The sequence below is a fragment of the Ceratotherium simum genome, chromosome 17, assembly GCF_057802395.1.
Source record: "Ceratotherium simum simum isolate JZ-2026a chromosome 17, ASM5780239v1, whole genome shotgun sequence".
NCBI lineage: Eukaryota > Metazoa > Chordata > Mammalia > Perissodactyla > Rhinocerotidae > Ceratotherium > Ceratotherium simum.
Window position 1 is genome coordinate 9,848,368 of NC_141916.1, and position 25,901 is coordinate 9,874,268.

The 25,901-nt window shown below is 36.3% G+C and overlaps 1 long non-coding RNA gene across 1 annotated transcript in view; it reads right to left on the minus strand.

The window, feature by feature from the left end:
• The window catches only part of LOC147914685 (uncharacterized), a 54,794-nt gene extending 30,542 nt beyond the window's left edge, over positions 1 to 24,252 (minus strand). Inside the window, exon 1 of the long non-coding RNA XR_015554876.1 lies at positions 24,168 to 24,252. This is a non-coding gene — a long non-coding RNA (uncharacterized LOC147914685). The remainder of the gene's footprint in view (positions 1 to 24,167) is intronic.
• Between the last annotated feature and the right edge of the window lie 1,649 nt (positions 24,253 to 25,901).

Genomic DNA, 25,901 nt, shown 5'->3' on the forward strand with positions numbered 1-25,901 from the left:
TATGTCATAGATGCACATCCTTCTAGTTGCCGTATGCGGGATGCGGCCTCAGCATGGCCCGAGAAGCGGTGCGTCGGTGCGCGCCCGGATCCGAACCCGGGCCGCCAGTAGTGGAGCTTGTGCACTTAACCGCTAAGCCACAGGGCCGGCCTGGGGCTCGTTTTTTTGCATGTGAAAATCCAGATGCCCCAACAACATTTGTGGAAAAGACTATTCTTTCTCTTGTATATTGCCTTGCATCCTTGTATAAATAATTGACAATAGATGTGGGGATTTATTTCTTGACTCGCTATCCTAGTCCACTGATCTATAAGTTTATCCTTATGACAGTACTACACTGTCTTGATTGCTGTAGTAGTGTAGAAAAATTTTGAAATCTGAAAGTATAAGTCCTCCAACTTGCTTCTTCTTTCTGAGAATATTTTGGCTATTCTAAGTCCCTTGAATTTCCATCTGAATTTTAAGATCAGCTTAAATGTCTGCAAAAAAGACAGCAGGAGTTTTGATGTGTTGTTTTGTAGTTTCAGTGTGCAAGTTTTGCACTTATTTTGCTATATTTAGCATAAGTATTTTTACCCTTTTTGATACTATTGTGAATACATTTTTTTCTTAATTTCATTTTCAGATTGTTCATATTAGTGTTTCAAAATAAAATTGCTTTTGTATATTGATCTTGTGTCCTACAAACTTGCTGAATCCATTTATTAACTCTAATGGTTTTATTGTTACTTATGATTTTCTATATTCAAGAATATGTCCCATTCAAATAGTTATAGTTTAATTTTTCCCTTCCAATCTGTACTCATTTATTTCTTTTCCTTGACTTGTTGACCTCGTTAGAACCTCCAGTATAATGTTGAATAGAATTAATGAGAGTAGAAATCCTTGTCTTGTTCTTGATCTCAAGGGGAAAACATTCAGTCTTTTACCATTAAGTATGATGTAGCTTTTTTGTAGATAACCTGTATCAAGTTGACAAAGTTCCATTCTATTCCATAGTGTTTTTACCTTCAATAGGTGTTATATTTGGTCTGTAGTTTTCTTTTTGTAATGCTTTGTTCTGCTTTGGTGTCAGGATAATACGGGACTCAGAATGAGCTGAAATGTGTTCCTTGCTCTTCTATTTTGGAAGAGTTTGTGAAGGATTGGTGTCAAATTTCCACTAAACATTTGGTAGAATTCACTATGAAGCCATCAGGACCCAGACTTTTCTTTGTGGGAAGTCTTTATTTACTAATTCAATGTCTTTATTTATTATTGATCTATTCAGATTTTCTATTTCTTCTTGAGTCAATTTTGGTAGTTTATGTTTTTCTTGAAATTTTCCAATATCATCTATTTTATCTAATTGGTTATTTAAGGGTGTGTTTTGCTTTGTGAATCTGTATGTTTATACTATTTTTTGACAAATCTGGGAAGGTTTTAGCCATTACTTCTTTTAGTGCTTTTTCATCTCTGCCCTCTTTCTTCTCTACTTCCAGACCTTCAGTGATATGAATGTTGGGTCTTTTGTCATAGTCCAACATGTTCCTGAGGCTCTGTTAACTTTTTTTTTTTTTTTTTAGCTTATTTTCTCTCTCTTTTTCAGACTGGATATTTTCTGTTGTTCTCTCTCCAGTTCCTAATTTTTTCCTCTTCCCTCTATCTTGACATTGAGCACATCAACTAAGTTTTTAAAATTATAGTTATTATATGTTTATTTTATAAAATACATTTGGTTCTTCTTTATATCTTGTCTTTCTTGACTGAGACTTTCTATCCTTTTCTTGAGGCTTTCGCATTTTTCATTTGTTTCAGGCATGTTTGCAATTGCTTGTTACAGAATTTATATCACGACTACTTTAAAATCCTTGTCTGATAACCTTAACATGTCTTTTCCTTGGTGTTGGCATCTTGATTGTCATTGGCTTTTGTCATTCAATTTGAGATCTTCTTTGTTCTTGATAATCAGCAATTTTTTATTTAAATCAAGACATTTTCATAATAGGTTATAAGACTGGATCTTTTTTAAAAATTCTTTTTTTAGCTGCCTTACTATGACACCAATCCTGCAAGGATGGGGAAGGGAAGCTTCATTATTGCCAGGTGGAGATGGGAGTCCAGGTTCACTACTCAGCCTCCATTGACACTTAAGAGGAGTGTCATTATTATTGCTGGATCTCCCCATGTGATCACCACTGATGCTATGGTGGGAGTGGCTTTGTTACTGCTGGGTGATGTTGAAAGTCATGACTCCCCACTAGGCCTCTTCTGATACGTCTCTATCAGAGTGGGGTGTGGGAAGGGTGCTTTGTTAATGCTGAATGGGTGTGAAAGTTCAATCTTCCTGTGTGGTCTCCATTGATGCCTCTGGTGATGGACTTCATTGCCATCCAGTGGGAATGATAGCCCCAACTTCTTCTCTCTTACAGAGAAGAGAAGATATCCTCTTCTCTGATACAATACCAGCAGGGATGGTAGGGCCCCTCATTATAGCCTCGCAAGTGTGAAAGTCTAGGTGCCACACACAGCTTCTCCTGATGTGGGTGAGAATGTGGCCATAGATTTTTCTGTAGTTTTTTCGGTTTGGCTGAAGTAAAGCAGTTGTTGTCTGTGAGTTTTCTGTCTTGCTAGTCTGCCCTTTCTTGTGGCTAGAGAGAGCAGGCTTTTGTTGTTGTTGTTTTTGTTGCTTGAAATCTGCACTCATTGGTATTTCTAGGTTTTTGTCTTGTTCAGCTCCAAGTCTGGGATACAAGAGGCAAAAAGAAAACCCAGGGAACTCACTACCATATTGTTCCTTGGGCCTCAAGTTTCCTAGCTAATCTTGGTTCTTTTTACTTTTCAGAATCTTCTTATGTTTGTTTATATATAATGCCTAGAGTTCTTGGTTGTATTTACTGAAAGAAATAGGGAAAAGTGTGCTTATTCCATCTTTCTGGAAGCAGAAGTCTTGTTTCTTTTACTATTTTTTTAAATGAATTACTATCACAATAGTTTACCTGGATATTACAATTAACATCTTAAAACAATTTAGTTCAGATGAATATCAACTTGATTTCAATAGCGTACCAAAAGTTTGTTCCTATATACCTCCATATCCTCCTCTTCCTTTGTGCCATTATTGTGTGGCTTTGAGGTACTGCCTACTGTCCTTTCTTTTTAATCTGAAGGACTACCTTTGATATTTCTTCTAGGGCAGGTCTGCTAGCAATGAATGCTCTCAGTATTTGTCCATCTGGGAATGTCTTAATATCTCCTTCATTTTTGAAGGGTAGTTTTGCTGAATATAGAATTCTTTGTTTACAGTCTTTTTCTTTTAGTACTTAGAATATGTCGTCCTGCTGTCGTCTATTCTCCATGGTGTCTGTTGAGAAGTCAGTGGTTATTCTTCTTGAGGTTCCTTTGTACATGATGATTAGCTTTACTCATTGCTTTCAAAATTCTCTTTGGATTTGGCTCTCAAATACAAACTATTTGACTATGATGTTTCTACTTATGCTACTGGAGTTTGCTGAACTTCTTGAATGTGCAAATTAATACTTTTTATCAAATTTGGAAAGTTTTTGGCCATTACTTCTTCAAATATTATTTTTTGCCCTCCCTCTCCTCTTCTTCTAAGATTTCCATTATGCATATGTTGGTACAACTGATGTTGTCTCATAGGTCTCTGAGAACCTGTTAATTTTCTTTATTCTTCTATCTTTTGGTTCCTCAGATTGGACAACTGCAATTGACTTATCTTCAAATTCACTGATCCTTTCTTTTCCAGTTCAAAGCTGATTTTGAATGCCTCTAGTGAATGTTGCATTTCAGCTATTCAGAATTTCTATTTGGTTAGTTTTTTTTTTAAAAAATGATCTTTATATCTTTATTGATATTCTTCATTTGGTGGGACATCATTCTCATACTTTCTTTTAATTCTTTAGACATGTTGTCCTTTAGTTCTTTGAACATACTTAAAATGGCTCATTTGAAGTATTTGTCTAGTAAGGTCAATGTCTGGGTTTCTTTACAGACAGTTTCTTTGACTGTTTTTTATCTTATGTATGGGCCATACTTTGTGTGCCTTATATTTTTTTTGTTGAAAATTGGACATTTTAAATAAAATAATGTGACAACTCTAGTAATCAGATATCACTTCAGGATTTTCTATGCATTTTGTTGCTGTTGTTTATTTGTTTAGTGACTTTCCTGGACTAATTCTATAAAGTTTGTATTCTTTGTCATGTGTAGCCACTGAAGTTTCTGCTTAGTGAGAAAAACTACCTTTATATTTCTCCCTTCTATAAAATAAATCTTTGAATGGAGAGGGTACTAATAAGAGAGAGAAAAATGAAAAAAAAAAGACGTTAATGAAACCAGGTGACATGGTAAGGACATGGATGTGTGCCACATTGCCCAGATCCCTACAGTCACTACTTATACATTGGGCTGAATTTAGAGAAGAATGTGGGACTCCTGCATGCCAGAGTCAAAGGATGGCTGCTGAATTCCTCAGTTTACCCGCTCCAAGTCCTGAAAAATATACTTGATTTTTTTTCCTTAATGCTACAATCTAAAAGCATATAGTATAATATAGTTAGAGATAAAATGTGATTGTTGCTTATCCTCATTTTTAAAGATAAGGAAAATGATATTGAGAGGAGTTAGGTGATTTTTCCCAAGTCACCAAATTCTTAGCAGCAGAGTTGAGTTTTAAAACCCAATCTCGAGAGTGATATCAGCATCACGGCAGAGTGAGCTTTCCCATCAACTCTTCCCCCAACAAGATACAACAAAAGGGACATTCACAGACCAACAAGAGACACTTACGCTGCACAAAGGGACATTGGAAAGACCCACACTGCTGCACATCTGGGAGTGGACGTGCTGGGGCCCCTGGAGGAAGTGGGGAGAGGTAAGGAGAAATCCTCTCCCTCCCCATCAGATCAGCGATTCATGTCCACGAGGCACCCAGAGAGGGGGAGGGGAGGCCCTCTGCAGGGAAACTGTAGCTCTTCGGGCTCTCTCAGCCAGTGGGAAACTCCCACTCAGAGGACGCAGAACTGCTACAGAGGTGTCATCAATATTTGAGCACCCCAGGAGAGCCGATAACAAGGGGTGAGTGAGAAGCCCCCCCCCCCAGGGACCCAGTGGGCAAAAGAGGGAGCCAGTCCCCTGCCATATGCCTGACACTGCAGCTCAGCTGACCAGTCAGAGCAGTCCTGGCGGAGCGTGGGCAGTGGCAGTGGAGTGCAGGCGGCAGCGGCGGAGTGCAGGGGGCTCAGATTACACAGCCCTCAACCCCCACATAGTGGCGGCAAGTGGAAACTGCATTCAGATATTTCCAGGATGAGGAAAAACAAAGCGAATACAGCAACCACAATGCAAAAGTACATTGAATTGTCAGACCAGAAGGACAATGACAAGCACCCAGAAATTAACCCTGAAGGCACATGACTCCATAACCTAAACAACAGAGAATTCAAAATAGCTATCATAAAAAAGCTCAACGAAATACAAGAAAACACAGATAAACAATTCAACGAGATAAGGAGTTTCTTCACAAAAGAGATTGAAATCATAGAGAAAATCCAATCAGTATTGATGGAGATGAAGAATACAATGGAGGAGATAAAGGAGAATCTGGAATCTTTAAAGAACATAGCTGACAATATGGAGGAAAGAATTAGCATTATGGAGGAAAGAATTAGCATTATTGAGGATAGGAATACAGATATGCTCCAGATGGAGGAGGAGAGAGAACTAAGACTAAAAAGAAATGAAGAAAGTCTCTGAGAAATATCTGACTCAATTAGGAAATGTAACATAAGAATTATAGGTATTCCCGAGGGAGAAGAGAGGGAAAGAGGAACAGAGAGCCTATTCAAGGAAATAACAGCTGAGAACTTCCCAAATCTGGGGAAGGAGCAAGAAATACCAGTAAGTGAAGCCAATATGTCACCTAAATATGTCAACAGGCAAAGGCCCACTCCAAGGCGGATAGTAGTAAAGCTGGCAAAAGTCAGTGACAAAGAAACAATATTAAGGGCAGCTAGACAAAAACAAAAATAACGTACAAAGAAACTCCCATCAGGCTTTCAGTGGATTTCTCAATAGAAAGTTTACAGGTTGGGGAGACTGGAATGATATATTCAAAACACTGAAAGACAAAAACTTTCAGCCAAGAATACTCTATCCAGTGAAAATATCCTTCAAATATGATGGAGAAATAATAACTTTTCCAGATAAACAAAAGCTAAGAGAGGTCATGGCCATGAGACCCCCACTACAAGAAATGCTCAAGAAGGCCCTCGGGCCTGAAAAAAAGAAGAGAAAGGGAATACAAATCTTGGAGCAAGGAGATAAATAGGTAGAAAAAATCAGAAAAATAAAAAAAGAAGAGAAAGGAAATACAAATCATGGAGCAAGGAGATAAATAGGTAGAAAAAATCAGAAAAATAGTAAATCTTTGCCAGAATATGTTAACAACAACTTAAATACCAAAATCAAAGATCAAAGGAAGGGATTCACCAAAAATAAATATAACCTCTTCACTTTAAACACACACCCACAACACAAGATAGAATAAGTTGTGACAGGAATAACTTAGAAGGGGAAGAGGAAAGAGATCAAATGACTTAGTATGAGGAAATAAAAGGCCATCAGATAATGGACTATCTCATACACAAGATTTTTTATACAAACATCAAGGTAACCACTCAACAAATAATCAGAACAAAATCACGTATGATAAATAAAGAGAAAACTAAAAGAGTCATAAGACAGAACAACCAAACTGAATTGGCAGTCCAAAACACATGGGACAAGAAATGAAGGAAATGCAAAAGAACTGGAAAATAAGTGATAAAACAGCAAAATTAAGCCCTCATATATCAATAATTACACTAAATGTAAATGGATTGACCTCTCCAATCAAAAGACACAGAGTGGCAGGATGGATTAAAAAGCAAGAGCCAACAATATGCTGCCTCCAGGAAACACATCTCAGCTCTTAAGATAAGCACAGGCTCAGAGTGAAAGGAAGGAAGATAATACTCTAACCTAATGGCAAACAAAAGAAAGCAGGCATTGCCATACTCATAGCAGACAAAGTAGACCTCAAGATAAAACAGGTTAAGAGAGACAAAGAGGGACAATATATAATGATAAAAGGGACACTCCACCAAGAAGACATATCAATTATAAGTATATATGCACCCATCATAGGAACACCAAAGTACATGAAGTAACTATTAAAAAAACCTAAAGGGAGACATTAACAACAACACAATAATAGCAGGAGATCTTAATACCCCATTTACATCAATGGATAGATCATCCAGACAAAAAGTCAATAAAGAAACAGTGGACTTAAATGAAAAACTGGACAAGATGGACCTAGTAGACATATACAGAGCACTCCATCCAAAAACAGCTGACTACACATTCTTCTCAAGCATGCATGGAACATTCTCAATGATAGACCATATGTTGGGAAACAAGGCAAGCCTCAATAAATTTAAGAAGATAGAAATCGTAACAAGCATCTTTTCAGACCATAATGCTATGAAACTGGAAATCAACTACAAGAAAAAAGCTGGGAAAGTGACAAAGATGTGGAGGTTAAACAACATGCTACTAAACGACCAATGGATCACTGATGAAATTAAAGGAGAAATAAAAAAAATCTGGAAACAAATGAAGATGAAAATATGCCATACCAACTCATATGAGATGTGGCAAAAGCGGTCCTGAGAGGAAAATTCATAGCAATACATGCCCACCTTAACAAACAAGAAAAAGCCCAAAGAAGAAACCTTAAATTACACCTAACAGAACTAGAAAAAGAACAAAGACATAAGTCAGCCGAAGGAGAGAAATAATAAAAATTAGAGCAGAAATAAATGAAATGGAGACCAAAAATACAGTAGAAAGGATTAATGAAACAAAGAATTGGTTTTTTGAGAAGATAAACAAAATTGACAAACCCTTAGCCAGACTTACTAAGAAAAAAAGAGAAAAGGCTCAAATAAATAAAATTAGAAATTAAAGAGGAGAAATTACAATGGATACCATAGAAATACAAAGGATTATAAGAGAATACTACAAGAAACTATATGCCAATAAATTGGACAATCTAGAAGAAATGGATAAATTCTTAGACTCATACAACTTCCCAAAACTGAACCAAGAAGAAATAGAGAATCTGAATAGATGATTCACAAGCAAAGAGAATGAAATAGTAATCAAAAATCTCCCCAAAAATAAAAGTCCAGGACCAGATGGCTTCTCGAGTGAATTTTACCAAACATTCAAAGAAGATTTAATACCCATCCTTCTCAAACTATTCCAAAAATTAGAGGAAGATGGAACATTTCCTAACTCATTCTATGAGGCCAACATCACCCTGATAGCAAAGTCAGACAAAGACAATATAAAAAAGGAAAATTAGAGGCCAATATCACTGATGAACATAGATGCAAAAATCCTCAACAAAATATTGGCAAACTGAATACAACAATACATTAAAAAGATCATACACCATGATACAGTGGGATTTATACCAGGGACGCAGGGATGGTTCAACATCTGCAAATCAATCAACATGATACACCACATCAACAAAATGAAGAATAAAAACCACACGGTCATCTCAATAGATGCAGAGAAGGCATTTGACAAGATCCAACATCCATTTATGATAAAAACTCTCAACAAAATGGGTATAGAAGGAAAGTACCTCAACATAATAAAGGCTATTTATGACAAACCCACAGCCAACATCATACTCAACAGGGAAAGTCTGAAAGCCATTTCTCTGAGAATAGGAATGAGACAAGTCTGCCCACTCTCACCACTCTTATTCAACATAGTACTGGAGGTTTTGGCCAGAGCAATTAGGCAAGAAAAAGGAATAAAGGGGATCCAAATAGGCAACGAAGAAGTGAAACTCTCACTATTTGCAGACGGCATGATTTTATATATAGAAAACCCTAAAGAAACCATTGGAAAACTGTTAGAAATAATCAACAACTACAGCAAAGTTGCAGGGTACAAAATCAACCTACAAAAATCAGTTGCATTTCTGTATGCTAATAACAAACTAACAGAAAGAGAGCTCAGAAAGATAATGCCATTTACAATTCCATCAAAAAGAATAAAATATCTAGGAATAAATCTTACCAAGGAAGTGAAAGACCTATGCAATGAAAACTACAAGACATCATTGAAAGAAATCGATGATGACATAAAGAAATGCAAAGATATCCCATGCACAAGGATGGGAAGAATAAACATAGTTAAAACATCTATATTTCCTAAAGCAATCTACAGATTCAATGAAATCCCATCACAATCCCAGTAACATTCTTCACAGAAATAGAAAAAAGAATACTAAAATTCATATGGGGCCACAAAAGACCCCGAATAGGAAGGGAGACATGTATATGGTGATTGTCAAACAAAAATGTACAACCAAAATTTCTCTATGTTATAAACTATTAAGACATCAATAACAACAACACAAAAACCTAATCTCTTTTCCATTCACTATGCTACTTTCATTATATAGCATTCTATTATATCAATAGATAAAACTTTTTTTTTCTTTTGACTTAACACAATGTGATTACTGTCTTGTGACTTTTTTACATACTATGTGTGATATGGAACTCAGACTGAAGAGTTTCCATAATAAATAGTTCTATAGTTCTGTATCATATAATGAGACAGAGCTTCCAGATATAATGGAGAAGTGTATTTTGCAGGTGAGCGGCCTGCAATTTTTGTGTGGAGTGCCACATCACTTGATACATGAATATTAGGATAGATGTGAAAGTGAATTCTCTTTGCTTTGTAAGCATGGTGTGCCATCATCTAAATATAGTGTAAGCTTCTTGAAACTATTTCCTTCTCTTTAATTTTTTCTTTTAAATGTTGCAATGTATTTTTCCAAAATGTCTAAGTGTAATAAAAAATTAACTTCATCACCCCCAATAACCATAAACATTATAAAGTAGCCTATGTTAATGTCTCCTTATCATATTCTTTTTAAAAATGAATATTATTAAAGGATTAGGGCATGTCTGAAATATGGGTCTTAGTTATATCTTGAAATTTGTCCATAATAAATAAATAAATAAATACCAAAAAAAAATATTATAGCCAGAAATGATTTTCTGATTTGGCAACATTGATTTTCTGATTTGGCAACATTATTATTCATTGGAGCTCCCATTTATACTAGCATTTTAGATGAAAAATTAGCCTTGGTATCCAATTCAACTTTAACAATCAAGTCTGGAAATAGTATATTGATTCAGAATTTTGGAACATCACTTCTCATCATATCATGTTGCAACAAAATGTATCATGGCATGATGAGCCTGGCTTCAATCTTTGATATGTATAATTACAAGAAAAAAAAATGTGGATCAGGATTATCAAAAGTAAAACCAAAAAGGAAAGAATGTATATAATGACAACTACAGAAAAGACAACACCTAATAGACCCCACTGTTGAAGTGTCGGGGTTTCTGCTTCCTAATGATGGAAGCCATAGGTCTGAGGATAAGAAGCTTTAGTTGTGAAAGAATGGCTTTCCCAATGCCATGACCTCTCCAGATCCCCAAGAGTCAAACTGTCTCAGAAATTGAGTGGCATTCAGGGACAATAGAGTGATAGTATCTCCCTGAGATGGGAGAGATCAAGGTTATATAGATATTTCCAAATGATCCAGAGTCCTTTAACATCAGCTGACTGCCATTCCTGGGTTGTGAAGCAGAAGAAAGATCTAAGTGATAATGTGTGGCTGTGAATTACATGAGGTTAATGGTGTTCTGATCCAGCCTGTTCTCGTTAATATGAGATTGAGAAGGCAGATAAAAAGGTAGGAGATACCAACTTTAGAGGCAAGCTAATTCCAGCTAAGTCTCTGTAAGTCATTCATTAGTTTGCCAATTAAAAAATCACTCTAGCACTCACATTCCCATGATATTTTCTGCCACAACTTTTGATTTGTGGAATAATGCTATGGCGGGGGATGGGGGGGTCGGGGCAGGGAGGAGGAAAAGAGGGAGGGAGGGAGGGGGAGAAAAACTAGAACCCGGCCCTAGTTAAAGGCATCTTATCTCTATCAGATGTTTTTTTTTTAAATACAACATACTCAGCATTGAACTAATAGAAATTAGGAGTCATGGGCACTAGGCCATCCTATCTACGCCTTGCTTTGTAACTTAGAGATGCTACCAAAAAAACTCTTTGGTTTTCACTATTCTTTGTCAAAAAATTGGAATGTTTAACTAGAATGTGTATAAAGTTCTGTCTCAATTACAATAATGATAGCATCAATTATGTGCCAGGTTTTTTACACACACAATCTCATTTAAGGATCACAACAGTTAACTTCTATAACCTCCATTTTATAGATGAGATTATGAAGGCCTAGGGCAGTTAAACAGTTTATCTCAGTTAATCTTATAAAAGAAAGAGGAACAGACAAGGTGATTGGATCTTAGGTCTGTTTGGCTCCAAAGACTATGAAAATTTTACTACACCAATCCATAGTACTTTGCAAAATAATAGATATTTATTTAAATGTTGGAATGAATGATATTTCTTCAATTTTAACTGAAAGCAAGAAATTCAACTTTCATAAGGATATGGGGGTCTCTTCACGAGACAGCTTGTATTACGTTATCAACGTTCTTTCCTGGCATGGTGTCTGGGTCACGGTAGGCACTGAGCATCCCAAATGAATGGAAGAACTGACTGTGCTGGCCACAGAATCATCCACACTCCCTTCCCCAATCTATTGGACGTAGTTGTATTTTACTTCTTCATGAAAGATGATCCCTGATTTCTTCATTCTTTCCTAAAGTGACTATTAAAAGAAAGACATGTACTAAAATATAGCCTAACAACCAAAAAAAAACAGTGATTACATGTTCGTTTTCAGAAAAGAATCCCAAATGATAGACATGAAGCTCACCATCATCAAAAGACGTTCATTAGCAGATCTTTCAGGTGACCTAGAAGCAGACTTTATTAAAAAAAACTCATACACTTTACTAATCATGAGCTATTCACTCTGTGTTTTAAGTGAATGTTAAATAGAGTATATGCCTTGGAGTCAGACAAACCAGGCTTCCAAACCTAGCAATGTGGCTCTAGGCAAATCCCTTAGCTTCCTCTTGAGAATGGGCAAAATTATTGTACTTCTATGGTGGTAATGAGAATTAGAAGAAATATTACTAAATTATTGGCAAATAAGCCCTCAATGATTGGTATTTACTATGGTGAGAAACAAAGGAGATGTCCTCTTTGGCTTGCTATGTGAAGAAAGTGAGTTTTTTAAAATAGGATAAATTTGTATTATTTTATCAGACTTTAAGTGTGTCAAGATGTTTCTATGGATAACTGTCTGGGGAAGCACATAACTAATATGAGTTATATTTTCCAGTTTTATTGATGCCTGTTTTTCTCCCACGTTTGTCTTTCAGGGACTGTATTACATTGCAAAGCTAATATAGATGATTTCTTGAATCGTTTTGCTATGGAATCAGCTCTAAACAAATTTATCTGCACAGTATCAGCTGAAGAGAAGCTGTATAACGGCAATTTCATGGAGTAGAACATAGCTCATTAGGACTGTGAGGTACCATCCCGGAACACATGAATGGGGGATACCTGGGCTGACCTTACACAAGGACTGTAGAACAAACTCACTGTACACAGCCACACAGTTTGAATCTAACAAAACATTATTACCCTTGCCTTTGATTTCTTTGGAATGCCACCAAGGACCTGTTGTTGTAACATGACTGCGGTCTCTGTTTATTAACTTAATGTCGTAACCTGACTGTTTTGTAACTGGCGTGAAAATTACAGAATCAAAACCCTGAGTGTGTACATGCAAATTATTCAGGTTAAAAGACATGCAGTTAGGAAATACAGAGACCCAAATCCCTTTGCTAATTTTAACTTCATATAACTCACAATTTTGAGATAATAGGAAGATCTCAAGAGTATCAATGATATACAGCAGCCAACAAGTTTAGAGTAATAGCAAAAGTCTCTTTGTTTGGTTTAAATTAAGCTAGTTTGTAAATATATAAAAAGATTTTTTTTTTTTTTTTTAAATTTCAGGTTTCCCTTCTGTGTTTCCATTCTTGCAGTCTGGTGTAATCAATGATACAAATAGTTAGATGTAATTCTATATTGTCAAACCCAGGATTGTCATTCCACAATAGAGATCCATCCACCTTCCCCCATTATCTTTAGCCATAGGAACCTAAGGAAGGACACCTTTGGTCCACAGACTGAGCATATTCAGTGAGACTTTTTCATGGTTCTGTTTCACAGATAGCATACAAAAAATAACAGCTTAGGCACTGGAATCAAATAGACCTGAACTCAGATGCAATTTGCTAATTCACTTATTCATTCAGCAACTACTTATGGGCCAAACACTATTTTGGATAAAATAGTGAACAAAATAGATAAGTTCCTGGCTTCATATTTTTTTTATTATTCTACAGAAAAGAAGGATTCAGAAAATAAAGAACAATAAGTAAGAGCAGACACAGTGACTGCTGTGATATGGAGAAGGTATTTTTTGACAGATTATTAGCTCAATTTACTAGATATTTTACTTTTGGAAAGAGGTTCAATATCTCTAAGCAACTGTAAAAGGTAGAAAATATTACTAAATTCATAGGGCTGAAATGAAACAATATATATAAAGTGCTGAACTCAGTGACTAGTACATAGGAAGTACTCAAAAAAAAATCTAAGCCAATAGAGGGGAACTTTCTCAACTTGATAAAGATTGTCTACAAAAGCCCACAGCTAACATTATACTTAATGGTGAGAAACTTGAAGCATTCTCACTAAGATCAGATAGAAGACAAGGATGTCCCCTCTCACCAATTCTTTTCAAGATTGTACTGGAAGTCCTTGCTCGTGCAATAAGGCAAGAAAACGAAGTAAAGGCATACAGATTGGGAAGGAAGACCTAAAATTGGTTTTGTTCACAGATAAAATGATTGTCTATGTAGAACATTCAAAAAATTGACACCCAAACTCCTGGAACAAATAAGGGATTATAGCAAGGTTGCAGGATACAAGGGTAATATACAAAAGTCAGTTGCTTTCCTATATATCAACAATAAACAAGTGGAATTTGAAACAAAACAACACAATACTATTTACAGTAGCACCCCAAAAATGAAATACTTTGGTATAAATCTAACAAAATATATACAAGATCTATATAAGGAAAACTACAAAACTCTGATTAACTAAATCAAAGAAAAACTAAATAAATGGAGAGATACTCCATGTTCACAGATAAGAAGACTCAATATTGTCAGGATGTCATTTCTTCCCAACTTAATCTATAGATTCAATGCAATCCCATTAAAAACCCAGAAAATTATTTTATGGACATTAACAAACTAATTCTAAAGTTTATATGGGGAGGTAAAAGACATAGAATACCTAATACAATTTTAGAACAAAGTTGAAGGACTAATGCTACCTGAATTCAAGACCTACTATAAAGCTACAGTAATCAAGATGGTGTGATATTGGCAAAAGAACAGGCAAAAGATCAATGGAACAAAATAGAGTTTCCAGAAATAGACAGCCATAAATATAATCAACTGATCTTTGACAAAGGGGCAAAGGCTGTACAATGGAGCAAAGACTGTCTCTTCAACAAATGGTGCTGAAAAAACTGGACATCCACCTGCACAAAATGACTTTAGACACAGACATTATACTCTTCACAAAATTTAACTCAAAATGGATTATAGACCTAAATGTAAAACACAAAATTATAAACCTCCTAGAAGATAACATAGGAGAAAATCTAGATGACCTCGGATATGGTGATATCTTTTTAGATACAACACCAAAGACACAATTCAGAAAAAAATAATTTATAAGTTGGACATCATTAAAATGAAAAAATTTTGCTCTGTAAAAGACAATAGCAAAAGAATTAGAAGACAAGACACAGACTGGGAGAAAATATTTGCAAAAGATACATCTTATAAAGACTGTTTATCTGTATAATCCAAATTATACAAAGAGTTCTTAAAACTCAACAATAAGAAAACAAACAACCTGATTAAAAAGTGGGACAAAGATCTTAACAGACAGCTTGACAAAGAAGATATACAGATCAAAAATAAGCATATGAAAATACGCTCCACATCATAAGTCATCAGGGAAATGCAAATCAAAACGACAATGAGATAACACTACACACCTATTGGAATGGCCAAAATCAGGAACACTGACAACATCAAACGCTGATGAGGGTGTGGAGCAACAGGAACTCTCATTCATTGCTGGTGGTAATGAAAAATGGTACAGTCATTTTGGAAGACAGTTCAGTGCTTTCTTACAAAACCAAACATACTCTTACCATATGATCCAGCAATTGTACTCCATTGTGTTTACCCAAAGGAGTTGAAAATTTATGTCCACATAAAAACCTGTACATGAATGTCTATAGTAACTTTACTCATAATTGTCAAAACTTAGTAGCAATCAAAATGTCCTTCAGCAGATGAATGGATAAATAAACGGTGGTAAATTCAGCACTAAAAAGAAATTATCTACCAAGCTATGAAAAGACATAGAGGAAACTTAAATACACATTACTAAGTGAAAGAAGCCAATTTCAGAAGGCTACATACTGTATGATACCAACTATAGGACATTCTGGAAATGGCAAAATTATGGAGACAATAAAAAGATCAATGTTTGCCAAGAGTTGGAGGGAGGGAGAGAGAAATAGGTGGAACATAGAAGAATTAGGGCAGTGAAAATACTCTGTATGATATTATTATGAAGGATATATGTTACCATACATTTGTCTAAACCCATAGAACATACAACACCAAAAATGAACCCTAAGGTAAACTATGGACTTTGTGTGATTATGATGTGTCAATGTAGGTTCATCCTTGGTGAAAAATGTACCATTCTGGTGAGTGACATTGATAATGGGGTAGGCTATGCATACGTTGGGACAAGGAATATATGGGAAATCTACCTTCCTCTTAATTTTATTGTAAATCTAAAGCTGCTCTAAAAAAAGTCTTTTAAAAAATCTAAGCCATTGTTTTCATTGCTAATTAAGTTTGTTAATTAACCTTGATTTGCATTTTCTCTCCCTACTCACCATTTACATTTATCCCACAAATTAAGGAAATATTTATTATTTACCGTGTCAAAGCACCATTTTAAGTGTTGGTGGGTATGTAATAAAAAACAAAGCAAAAACAACAACAAAACACCTGTCCACCAGGAGCCTCCATTTTAGCACACATGATTTCATTAGGTTGCACCATACGATTGGTGTATAATAGGTTAAAAACAGTTGAATAAGGAATTTATTCAAACTGCAGCTTCTCGTATCTCTGAAGTAAAAGTGTGGACCCTCAATTTGTATTTGTAAAAGATTTTAAGTTATTTAAAGTGTAAATCAGAGACCTGAGTGTTTAGCTACATACGAGTGGCCTTTCAATGTTTTTGAGAAGGGTCTGATCTTTATACTACAAAACAGTGTGGACTCCCACATGATAAAGTTTGTAGTTTATTATTCAATCCATAGATACCTATATTTGAAGACCATTTAATAAAAATCTCTTTTCTCAACATTAATTTTGTTTTCTAAAAACCATTATGTTTTGAAATAATTTCTTGACATATATGTAAAATCTAAGGTTGTAGCCAAATTAGGACAGTGTAAATGCAATACTCGATTACATTAAAAGGAAACAAAATAATTAAAATGAAATTATCAAAAGACAAAATTTGGCTTCCTATAAGTAAAATAGAGTTCTGGAACCTAGGATCAGCTCCTGACTATGCTATATGAGAGTCCAGGTCTGAGGAATTGGTGTTTTGTATTCTTGGCTGGGAGCATGGAGTCTGGAGTTGATGAGGTTGGGTTAGAAAACTGGCTCTGCCATTTTCCGTGTGAAAGTGGAAACGTGAGTTAGCCTCTCTGTGCCTCCGTTTCCTCATGTGTAAAGTTGAGATAATACTAGCTCTTTTGTTAAAGTTTCTTATGAAGATTAAACATACGTATATGTAAGGTGCTTCGAAAGGTGCGTCCCACACGGCAAGTGCCATCTATGTAACTGTTGCTTTTATCAATATTAGTATTCATTAATACAAGATGAAACTTTGTCATTGCTTAGACTGAATGTTTATGTCCTTTTAAAATTCATATGTTGAAACCCAAACCCCAATGTGATGGTATTTGGAGGTGGGACTTTTGGGAAGTGATTAGGTCATAAGGACAGAGCTCTCATGAATGGGATGAGTGCTCTTATGAAAGAGACACCAGGGAGCCCTCTCACCCCTTCTACCATATGAGAACACAGTGAGAAGACGACTGTGTACGAACCGGGAAGCCTTGTCACCAGATACCAAATCTGCCATCTTGATCTTGGACTTCCTAGTCTCAAGAACTGTGAGAAATAAATTTCTGTTGTTCATAAGCCACTCAGTCGGTGGTATCTTCGTTATAGCACCTGAATGACTATGACGGTCATTTTGCAAAGAATTAACTTATATCAAATGTTTTGTCCTCTTTTGTGCCTTTCCTGTTCATCTTACTGAGTAAGTGAAGAAAATGAAAAAACTATTTCTCACATGAGATTAAATTCCCCAGAGAAGATTTCTTAAATACCTGTTGCTCATTAAGAATAAAAGTCTAGGTGGCAAAGGATCTTGGTTTTAGTCTCAGCTCCCCCAGAACTATTATTCTTGTCAATCAAATCAGGTAACCTCTCTGAGACTCTGTTTGCACATCTGTATAATAGGGACAATTAAAACCTTAGTTATGTGTAGATATTTGAGATCTTGCCATGAACTGTTAACTTGAATATATACATGTAAGATGGTATTGTATTACCTGGATTAATAATATACTATTTTTCTCAAAATGCCCTCAAAGTGGCATCTGAAAGAGAAAACACACTGTAGAAAATAGCTCCTTCTGATATCGTATAGGGTGATGGCATAGGTGGAAAAATCAAGTTCCGTTTTTCTAAGTGTTGAAATTTCCTGTGCGTTTACTGTGTAGGTAAGGGTCCTGAGAATTAGACAATACTGCCAAAGTAGTCAAGTTTATCAAGCCTAACTCCTTTCAGAGAGACAGTATTTTCCACTGGAGAATGTTACTTTTTTCCAAACCAAGGGAAGAACGCTGGTAATACTAATAATGATAATAACAAATAGCTATAATACTAATAGCTAACACTTATATAGAACTTTCTGTGTCAGGCACTATACTCAGCATTTTACATCATCTTACTTACACTGTATTTGGGCCACCAATCAAAAGTTGTGGTCTGCCACTGTCTAGGTTGACATTACAACTGAATTGACATTACTCATTCATGAAATGAATACTTATAGAGGGCCTAATATGTGCTAGATTTCTATTTGGAAAGTTGAAGCTAGATATTCCCACTGTGCCTCGGATCCCAGTCATTTTTGGTTCTGTGAAAATGTAAGCTGCTTTATTCCTCAATCTTTCACAAATTCTCATATACAAATTATTTTGTTCTATTTCTCTGCTTCCCTTCATTCCTACTCTTTCCCCTGAAAGTCTGGAACTTGTTTGACATAGGAAATAAACTACCTTACACTCTCAAACTCTCCAGAGAATGCTCCCTTCTTTCCAAGCTTAACTGAACTTGACTCAACTTCACGGCTCGTCTTGCTCTGCAACCACCCAGGGCGTAGGATGCTCCTGCAGGGATAGGCCACGAACCACAGGCACAGGTCCGTGGGTGTGGGATCGCCATTTTTCTTAGCATCCAATCACCATCCTACGTCTTTGTTTGCAAAGAGAAATCATCTTCTTTTGGAAATTGTGTCATCTGGCTCAGTTCAACATAAACTGGGTTTTTTTTTTTTTCACAAAAGCCAATAACTTAATAGATATAAATTGATATCAGCTCATTTTAAATTTATGTATATTCAGACAGAAAATTACAAAGACAGCCATTTAAATTATTTTTCACTTTTAAAATTTTCATAGAATATATAGTAGTATAGTCAGAAGACCATACAATAAACTCATTCTAAAGATGAAGCAGTTCACATCCCCCATAGATAAAATGATTATCTTGCAAGTTTTTTCTCTTCCTGAAAGTTTCTCGCTTAACCAAAATTAATTTGTTTTAAAATGCAATCAATAAATGTTAAAAGCTAACAAACTCAAAGTCAGATTTGAGGCATTGGAAGAATAAATGGTAGATACTTGGACTCTTGCTATCAGGAGCACGAGACAAGCAGCAAAAGTAATGAGACTATTTTGCTCTAATAATAAATTAATAACTTCTAATCATGCTTATTTCTGTTTGATTTTCCCTCTCCAAGTACAGAGTCAGCACACAGTTCTCTGCCAGAATGGAGAGCAGCATTAACATCCCTGACACGGAACAAATGACCACCCCCTGGGGAGTTTTCTTGTGGCCACAGCAGTTTCCAAGCTGAGAGAATGATAAAAAAAAAAAAGGTAAACACTGGTTCCAGAAAAGTAATTTAAACTTTCTTCTAGAGGCTTTAGTTTCTGAGCTGCAAATGCCCTTTCAACCTCTCATTTTGATTTCCTTAATTGAACACACATTTCCTGAAAAATTTATTGTTTGCACAATAGTGATAAGTGCATGATCCTGAATAATTATCCCCGAACTATTAATTCTATAAAATCATAGAGAATGTCTATTTCATTCACCAGCACACCTAACACCCAACATAGTGCCTAGCACATCGGTGGTGCCTGATAAGGATTTGATGAGTGAATGAATGAATAAGAACAATGTCAGAAGGGACTGAGAAAGTCTGGCTAACTCAGACAAGGGTCAAGCATTCAGTCACATGTTAATCACCAATCTGAAAGCTCTGCAAAATAAGTAACAAAGAAAGCCATTACATATTTAAATAGGGCTCAGACATGCCCTTGTGGTGAATTGAGGGCAAGGTAGCAGGCAGTCTGATGTTAATATACTTGTGGGTGAGAATGACATTTATAGTTCCTTCCTTCCAGTTCAAGGAGAAGGTCCTAGTATAAACCACAGGCAGGGCTATTATTTGCTTCAGAGGTAGTCTCCTGAATGCAGTCACGAAGGAAAATCCAGGCCAATAAGCATGCACACCAATGAATTGTTACCACCAAATTTGTCATGCCTGCATCTTCCTGGAGAATTTAATCCCCAAATATTTGCATTAATTTCCACATGTTCGATCCTGATTTAACAGTTTGCACAGTGGTTATTTTTCCCCCTGGTGATCTTGGAAATGACCAGGGAGGCTTAAGTTATGTACTTTGAGACATGTGGCTCTAAGATTTTGCTATTTTCACAGTGGAGAGGTTTCAAAATTGGTGGCCTCCATCCAACTTCCTACTTGTATTTCTTCTGCGTGGATTATGGAAAATATTTTTATGCCCTTACCTCCTCTCGTTTTTTCTTTGCATTGCTACAACTTAGAATGTCCATCTTTCTATGTAATTCTTAGGGGCTTTTCTGAAGGTGCACTAAATTTACAGTATAAATGGGAGGCTTCTAGGAAGGCTGTGGGCTGCTATGGTGGTGCACACTTAACCAGCGTGTCTGTCTCTTAGATCATCATTCTAGGAACTGCACTGCATGAATAAACATTAGTCTTACCTGGGATCACAATGTTCAGAGTCGAGTCACTGTGATGTGAACTCACATCTGCTGTTTATTGTTAGTCTTTTTATTGAGGTGTTCAGACAGGTTGGGAGTTTTGATTTTTGGCTTTTTGTTTTGTATGTTTTAGAAAGAACAACATCATTTGAAAAGCAAACACTAATACTGCCCTATTTACACAGATTATGCTTACTTAGAACACTGCCTCTAAAGAGGCATTGTGCAATACATTGAAAATGAAAGGATTCACTATGTACGTTTTTCATTTTAGTTTAACATTTTTTGAACTAATGCTACTTATGGTTGCCTGAAGCAGACCATACATGGAATGTATACTTGTCTCACACGTAACTTCAGAAGCTATATCTAGTTCTATCCCTGTTTATTGCCTAAACATATATTTAAAAACTTATAGTTCACATACATGTCTTTCATTTGCGCCCTTTCGAAAAGCTATCCGGCTCAGTGTCCAAGGAGAAAACTGAATGTGAACAGTACACATAAACTCAAGAAACTCTCTGAGAAACAAATCGACCTCAATTTTAGAGGAGGAATTTAGTAAATTTTTTAAAAAAGTAGTGAATATGAGGGCCGGCCCGGTACCATAGTGGTTAAGTGCACGTGCTCCACTGTGGCAGCCCAGGGTTTGCAGGTTCAGATCCCAGGTGCACATCAACTGCATCGCTTGTCAAGCCATGCTGTGGCGGCGTCCCATATAAAGTAGAGGAAGATGGGCATGGATGTTAGCCCAGGGCCAGTCTTCCTTGGCAAAAAAGAGGAGGATTGGCATCGGATGTTAGCTCAGGGCTAATCTTCCTCACCAAAAAAAAAAATAAATAAAAAACAGTGAATATTTAGTGAGCACTTATAAGATACCACACACTATTTTCAGTGTTTTATATAGATTATTTCATTTAAACCTCACAGTGATTCTCAGCAGTAGGCATTTCTATTATCCTCATTCCACAACTTGAAAGTGGTACCTGGAGTCCAGCTCCTGCACTGTCAATTGCTCAGACTTCTCATCTCTAATAATTATTTCTTCCACCTGCCTTTAGCTACCCACTCCTCTGGGTACACCCCTGATTTTATCATCACAGATCACCTTTAAAAGCTCAAATTCAAGTAAGCCACTTTTTACCTAGCACCTCTAATGCTTCTAACCCACCTATTTTGATTCTCCAATTTCAACAGGACTGTGTTAGAACAATACAGAGATTAGCAAGTACCCAGGCAAGGCTAATACACAAATGCACACCAGTTTCATATTTTTAGGTTCATAGGTTGGACAATTCAGTACTGGAATTCTATCAACTTTCTCCAAATTGTTATATAGATTTATTGCAATTATAATCAAAATATCAAATAGTTACTTTATTTTTTTTTAAGAACTTGAAAACAAACTCTAAAATTTGTGTGGAAATGCAAAGGACTAAAAATGTCCAAGACAGTGTGAAGAAAAATATCAAGGTTACGGGGCTTGCTCTACAAATATCGAGAATGATTATAAAGATAGGGTAATTAAGAGCAGGTAGTGTTAGTGAAAGGGTGGATAAAGATATGGTGAAACATGTTCTAAGCTCAGAAACAGACCCACACAAATATGAACATTTGATTTTTAGTAATAATAGTTCTGTAAAACATTGAGAGAAACAGTTTTTTCAACAACTATTCTAAAAACTGATTATCCACAAGTCAAACAGAAAATTAAATGAAACTCTGTCTCACCTAATACAGACACACACACACACACACACACAATCAATTCCAGACGAGTTATAGACCTAAAAGTGAAAAACACCAAATAAAAGTTCTAGAATATAATATAGTAGTCTCTCAATATAATCTTCAGGAGTTGGGGGGTAGGGAGTGGTTTATTAAGCAAGACAAAAAGAATTACGCAAAAACAGGAAGACTCATAAATGGACTACATTACAATTAAGAACTCATGCTCATCAAAGGATAGCACTTCAAGAGTAAAAAAGGCAACCTACAATTAATAAAAATATATTGACAACACACGTAACCAATAAAATCTCATATTCAGAATATATTAAAAATTCTTAAAATGCAATAAGAAAAAGGCAAAACATGGAAAAATGGGCAAAAATCTTAAAAAGCACTTCAAAAAATGCTCAGTCTTACTAATAATCAGGGAAATAAACGCAACCTAAAATCACAATAAGATACAAATCACCAATGAATAGAATGGCAACAATCCAACAGCCTCATAACACCAAGTGTGGGCAAGTATGTAGGTCAATAGGGATTTTCACAATTTGCTGGTGAGAATGTAGACTGTTAAGATCACTTTCGAAAACAGTTGGCCGTATCTCGTAGATCTGGAAGGCAGACATAATATGACACAGCCTATTTCATGCCTAGGCATAAGCCCCATAAAAATGCTTCCTGTGCTCACTAGGATACATGGACTTGAAGGTTCATAGTGCATAGTTCAAAACTACAAATAACCGAAATGCCAACCGTAAAAATAGATAAACAAATTATAGTATATTCATATGATGGAATACTAAACAGAAATGAAAATAAACTACGGATGCACACAAAAACATCTATGAATCTTAAAAACATAATGTTAAGGGAAAGAAACCAATACAGTAAGAAAAGTACTGTATGATTTCATTTATATAAAATTCAAAAACAACAACAATAACCTTTTTTTTACTGATGTATTTTTAGCTAGTAGCTCTAAAGTAAAGAAGGGAAATAAATACTGTAAAATTCAGGAAAGTTATTAAAGCAGGAGAGAGAGAGAGGTTTATGATGGGGAAGCTTCCGGGGACCTGCTGTGTTCCGTGTCTTGATCTGACTAGGGGTCACAGAGTGCTTGTCCTCCATCAATTTGTTAAGCTTATGTTTTCTTATCTTTGTTACATATTAGTAAAAAATAAGATGTAATTATATTAAAACAGCTGTAGAAGCAGATATCGCATTTTAATGTTTGTAGACAATTCTTTGAAGAAAAGGTTGAAAGATTACCATAGAGCAACATCTTGAAAGAGTAAGAAGAATGAGAGAGAGTGTGTCCCGATACTGATAAGATTTGAAATATTTACAAATCAATGAAAGCAAAAAATGTAAAATGGTAAGCAAGGTAAAAAGAGAATGCGAGTTGCAGCTTGGACCTAGAAGATGAAAGGAGCTTGGATCAATCAGGGTGCCACCTGGATACAGACGGCACGTTCAAAAGGCTTTACTTGAAAGGGATGGAGTACCCACAGAGGTGTGAACAGGATTAAGGGAACTAGAAGGATTGGTGAGGCACCCAGGGACTTGTAACAGTGGGAAGTCCTTAAGACTCCTTGGCCTAAGGAGCCAAGGAGGGGAATGAACGGTTTAGCCAAGTCCAAGTGAGAGCTGAGGCTGAGAAGGAACTGTTGCCCATAGGAGCCAGAACCCATAAGCAGACCCTGCTAAAATTGCAACGAAGCAGGAAAGGGGCACAGTGCAAAAGACAGGGGTGGGGAAACAAATCACCTGATATCTTTTTCCTCCTGCCGCAGCATCTAATTTCCTTCCACTGCTTGCCATGTCCAAACCCGACTGAAGATCAGAAGGTGTGAGTGGTTGAGGGTGTAGTCTGAAGAGGCTAGTCTTCTACGACTCTGAACAGGGCAGAGAAAGGCAGAGCAATCACGTCGGGTTGGGAGGAGCAAATGCAGAATAATCACACAGGACTGCTGGAAACAGAGAAAGCCTAGTGCAAAAAGGACACTTCTCCTTAGGCAAGAGGAACTCTAGAAACGCATGGGTGATAATGCAGAGACAATTTTGGTGGAAGGGAAAGATAGTTAAGGAGCTCTTTTCTGATTGCCTTAATCTCAGTAGAGTCAATGCAGGGATTGCCTGCTTGCAGGGAAGTCAAACAAGAGTAGATCAGGCCATTTGGGAAGATTAGAGGAAATCAAATGACTTTGGTGGGAAATTTAGCAAGAAGTCAATTAGGTATGGGTAAAAGAACTGCTGAGTTGCACTAATGGCAACTGAATTTTTCATATAACGGCAATTTCCGTATTTCAGTGTTTAAGCACATATTAATCAAAACCACTTATACAGAAGTGAAAAAAGTTTTCTTTATTTAACTGCTTCTAAGGCAAAAAGAATTTTGACTGCAGGAATTGTGTTTTATTCATACCTATGCCCACAGCTCCTCTCCTCCCTCACCCACATTACAGACACCAAACACATGTGCACACTTGTGTGTGTGCATACACACACACACATATACCATCTAACACAGCACATTTATATAAATTGGTGCTTGAAATTTTCCTAATCACGATAGGCATTTCTTACCTTAATCTATTGTAATTAACCTAATACAAAAATACATATAAAGAGTGTTGGTTGGTTGAGTCCTGGGTTTTAGTCCTAGTTCCACTAGGTAATTTTGGTATGTGCTGTGGTCTGAATGTTTGTGTCCCCCTAAAATTCACATATTGAAACACTATTGCCCAAAGTGATGGTATTAGGAGGTGGGCCTTTTGGAGGTGCTTAAGCCATGAGGGTAGAAATCCCACGAATGCGATTAGTGCCTTACAAAGTGACTCCAGAGGGATCCCTAGCTCCTTCCACTAAGTGAGGACACAGTAAGAAGGCACCAGCTATGACTCAGGAAGAGAGTCCTCACCAGAAGGTGACCATGCTGGTGCTTTGATCTAGACTTCTCAGCCTCCAGAACTTTGAGCCATAAATTTCTGTTGTTTATAAGCCACCCAATCTGTGGTATTTAGAGCAGTCTGATGAAGCCAGACTAAGACAGTTAGGTCAGGCGTACATCCTCCTTAAGCTTCAATTCAGTAAGCATTGCTTCATGGAGCCATTCTATGCAAGGCAATACGAAAGATGGTTTCTGCAGTTGATTATTTTGATGGAAACCAGAAGCGTATATGCCAAATAGTTCAAGAATATTTGATTGACATGTGCATATATATTTTTCCTCATCTCTCTTCATATATTTTCTGACCTTACCAGTAAATGGTGATATTAAATTAAAGCAAGACAATAATTATCTACTAATCATATAGTATAGTAAAAATTTTCTAACCTGTTCTTGGGAAATATTTAGATTTTCTTTTAAAGCCAAATGATTTAAAAAAGACATTTGTGATCATAGCTTCTGAAATAATGGGTGTTCATTCCCCAAACTATCCAGCAGTGCATACCTGAAGTGTGCTTAGCCTAGCCTCTATTAGGTAACAATGAAGACAT